This window comes from Palaemon carinicauda, chromosome 14, assembly GCF_036898095.1.
Source record: "Palaemon carinicauda isolate YSFRI2023 chromosome 14, ASM3689809v2, whole genome shotgun sequence".
Taxonomy (NCBI): Eukaryota; Metazoa; Arthropoda; class Malacostraca; order Decapoda; family Palaemonidae; genus Palaemon; species Palaemon carinicauda.
The window spans coordinates 74222783-74227782 of NC_090738.1; positions in this window are offsets into that span (position 1 = coordinate 74222783).

A 5000-nucleotide genomic window follows, 5' to 3' on the forward strand; every position below is an offset into this window, starting at 1 on the left:
TTTATTGAATGATTCCTAGAAATTGCTTTTCTCACGCTTTTCGATGAGATATTCTAATATTATGGAGTAAAACATCAAGAAGTAAGTATAATTCCTCCAAGAAGAAATATTGTCATCATATGAATAGGAATAATAAGTACTGTAACAACCGAACTAAGTTCAATATATTTCATGTCTATCTAGGTATTTTAGGCCAGGGATGGTAAATGTCATAAAAATTATTATTATTTATGAAAAATAACATCAACCAAAATATGATCTGATTTGGGAAGGATTGTGGAGATTAGAAACGTCATACAGTTTTGAAGTGAATGGTGTTAAGAAATTGATAGTGGGTAAATATGGCGTGAAAATAACAGTAAATGTCTGAGAAATATAAATATTGTGAAGCCATATCCATGAAAATAAGTACATGAAAAATAAAACACGATGGCTGTTTAGTAACGAAGAAAAATCTAACTACTTATGTACTTGATAAGAAATAAGACAAAAACTTCGCAAATGTAAAAACTTATTTTATAGTACTTAGAGAGGACACGTAATGATTGGAACGATATATAGCCTTAAGCTCGTGGTCTTATCGTCCTGACAAAAATACTAACAACTTGTATGCTTAGTTTAACAAATTATAGTGCCTAATGTGTAATGATATAGGTTTTTTATGTTTCCCACATATAGTATATAAATGGTTTATTTACAATTTCACATATCAAAATTATTTTCTGAATTAAAGATATTACATTTCTGGAAAATCCAGAAACAACACTTCCCCCGTCAAAAGACTGCCATCTTAACAATTACAATGGGAATGATTTATTTGAGAATTAATTACTGGAAGCTGATATTGCAGATAAAAAGGAAATCATTATGGTAGTCTGATGCTTTTGCTAAACTACTTATAATCACTCAATTCACTAAATCAAAATCTGAAGATGAAAAATAACATCTAGAATTTTCCTGGTTAAAGTTTCAGCTCAAAAGAAGAAAAATTAATTGATCTTAAAAATAATTTATTACTTGAAGTAAATTCTTAATAATCATTTGCTTCTTGATGAAAACAGTTAATACTTCGATACAATAATATTAAGATTCTGATTTAATGTAAAACAATATTGACGATTTTAACAGCTAATTCGTCTTAAAAGTAAATATAAGATTCGAGCTAAATCTTTAATTATCATATCCGTATTGATAAAAAAAAAAACCAAAACTTTAAAATCTTAATAACAAAATTCAGATTGAATCTTCAACTCACGTAAGTACCCCCCGTTCTCTGAAAAGATTAAAACAAAATTCTTTCGCGTGACTCCAGAGGACTGGATCCGTCCGCTGCCAGTGTCCTCTTTTTCAAATGGAGATTGATACTCTGATTTTCTATCTATACTATTACAAGAGCTCTCATGCAAATCTTCAGATATCATTATTAGATAAGTATTCCAAAGAAGTGTTTTTGAGGATAATCAGACATAACTTCGAAAAGAAATGAATTTGTCGACTTTTCATATACTCTCTATTTGAGTCTTTAACTTTTGTTCAATTTACCTTTAAGTGTTCTTGAATCAATTAATCACGATAAATATAAAGGTAATTAACTTCGTAAAAAAATTATGAAGTTAAAATTAATAAAAATGGAAAACAGAAATTACAGTATGAAATATATGAAATTTCTTTTATAAACTGAAAATTGAAAATCGTAATTGATTTATATATTCGGCCACACAGTTCTTTTATAATGGCAAATGACATTTAATCCATTATCTTATTGTAAGAATTTGAAATTTGACTCTTATCCGTTAAGAAATAATACCCCCCCAAAAAATCAAAATCACCTATGATTGAAACTACATTGGAAATTGTAATGAATTGTTTTAATTATATACGTCATTTAATAAATAAACATTTCTCAATTCCCTACAGCAGATTCTAGTTATTTATGGCGATAACTAATTAAATTCAAAGGAAATTTATAGTTAGGGTCAGAAGATACTATCAGCCATTTATATGATAAGTCTTTGAATTCAACCAGTCAGGTCAACATTATTAATCCTCTACCATTTGAAAATGTTTCACTATTCGATTTAGAGGTCAAGTTTCCGTTGAATGTAAATTGTGATGGTTATTTACTTCATATGCATGAAAGAAAAAAAAATATATATTAAAAAAAAGACCATTTAACCTTTATGAATGTTTATAATAAAAAAAAATGTTTAATAAGTACGATTTTCCATAAATATTATGTTTACGTATACGTTGTTAGGGCATATCAAATAGCCTTCAAGGAGAGGTGGTGCCTATCGACCAAACTATATACAATAAGAGAGAGAGAGAGAGAGAGAGAGAGAGAGAGAGAGAGAGAGAGAGAGAGAGTAGAGAGAGAGAGGAGAGAGAGAGAGAGGAGAGAGAGAGAGGAGAGAGAGAGAGAGAATTAGTCCAACCATACTTCCCTATTGTATTGACATTTCTTCTACTACAATGTTCAGATGCCTGTTCTCCATCTTGTGTCTTCTTCTCTAGCATTTACAAGCTTTGTTTACGCTAAGACAAAGACGATTCACTACATTTCAAGCTAACTTTAGATTCGCCTGACTCGATGACAAGTTTCTGTAAGTTCTCATGTTTATTTCTTTAGTCCAGTTCTTTTGATATTTACTTTAGTTTTGACGTTTATGTTTAAAAGAACTTTTTCACTGGAAAAATTAGTATATCCTAGTGTATTTTGATACAACTCCATCATTTTAGGGTTTGAATTCCATACCGATGTTTTTTAGAAATAATATTTGTATTACAATTCCACTTATGTGGCACTCTGTAACAGATTGATTGATTAATCAAGTCTTCAGTGTTTAATATTTCTTTTGAAAAAAATATAAGGAAAATTCAAGAAAGAGAAATATTCTTTTGATCTATCTTCATGAGACTAAGAATGATATTTAACTTAGAAAAAATATGTTATCATCAATATGGATACCAAAATAGAAGCAAAACTATTACTAATATAATTTCTCAATATTCCAAGTCAAATTATGTTTATGAAAGTATGATAATATATATATTGACACAAAAAAAAATATAAAGGAAATCTAAGCTTGGTCCTTCATTGCTACATAGATGTGGTCAACGATTTAATAAGAACCCGGAAGGTCTGTGCCCTAGCACTTATGTTCCATTATGAAACTGGAATTTATTATTTTAGGGATATCGTCACTGGCATACTAATGAACACATTAGGACGAAGCCTGACAATCAGCTCTGACCTTCCAGGGTGTCAGGGTACTGGTTATGGCAAGCGTGTCTCGCTCTAGTTTTCTTTTCTTGAATATCAAGTTATACTGGCTTTGCTATCTATTTCATCTATTAACGCTTGGTGCCTAAAGTTAGGTGCAATAAAAAGAATTGTCATGTATTTAGAGCCTAATTTGGGAACAATTTGAAACTATTAACGCTTTACGGGTATGAATTGGTGTAATGTTAAGGAACGTTTTGCCGAAATCTATTGAATAACTTTATTCTATAGATCTTCTGTTTGACTTTCAGTAGGATATGAGGTAAATTTGTCGATCATAGCTTTCTCAAAAATCATCATGAGGGATAAAATAAGACTATCTATTACTTGAGCCATATTAAAAAGAAAATAGAGATATGATAAGATATCAAAATTATTTCAAGGTTAGTGAGCGATATGACTAAATCGGTTGCACACTAATTTTTTTTAAAACAATATCAACAAAAACAACAACAACAAGAAAAAAACATCAACAACAACAAAATCCTGCCGTTTTCTAGTTCACAGCAGGAAAAAAAGTCTTAGTTATGTTAATCAGTAATGTCGGCTATCCAGCCGGTTTTTATCACCATGCTGGCCGGTGCGGATTGTTGATGGCATGAGATTTTCGATCGATAGCTCACAGCAACCCAGCCTAGTATGAAAAGCCATGAATAATACAGCTTTGTTGACCATATCCATACGCTAACATGAAATAATTATCAAATGCTAAAAAACGAGATGTAATTGTTAAAAAAAAAAGTATATACAAACCATTATTAGAAGTAATACCTGACATACAGTAGATGTACACGTTAAAAGTTGACATTTATGCCTAACCAAATCTACTGTATTCATTATAAAAAATGGATCCAATTCATGTTTGCTTGTGAATTATGGTAAGGAAATTGAGGTACGAATCAGGCTTCAAGATATCACATTTCAATGGGAATATCTCGCTGGTTCAGATATTATCGAATTTCCATTTCAGCTTTTCTTCCGCACGATATGTTTCACTTCTCTCTCTCTCTCTCTCTCTCTCTCTCTCTCTCTCTCTCTCTCTCTCTCTCCTCTCTCTCCTCTCTCTCTCTCTCTCTCTCTCTCTCTCTCATCTTATAAGAGAAATTTATTATTATAATTCATTTCCACAATTGCATTATATTCACCTTATCCGGTACTTCTCTTTGTTATTGTTATTACTTTCTCTCTCTCTCTCTCTCTCTCTCTCTCTCTCTCTCTCTCTCTCTCTCTCTCCTCTCTCTCTCTCTCTCTCTCTCTCTCTCTCTCTGATATTTGTTTTTCTTTTTTTAACCAGTCTGTTCATATATTATATTCCCACTATCGTATTATTTTAAACTATATTGTACTTGTCTTTGTTATTATTATTATTATTATTATTATTATTATTATTATTATTATTATTATTATTATTATTATTATTATTATTATTATTATTATTATTATTATTATTATTATTGATAATTCAAGAATAAAGCTTAGGGTCCAATGAATAATCCCATACCACTGTTTTACTTGTTAGAACAAATCACCACACTCTAAAAATATACTGGTCTGTTTTCGAAAGCTTAGGATAGATGAATATGACCTTTAAGAGCAGGAATAGCCCATAGTGGAAGACAAGAATATATAATGGCATTTGATACGAATATACTGAGAGTTAATAAAATGTGGTAATTTCTCAAATTTTCCCAGTGAAGACCATAAATCTTTTTGACAT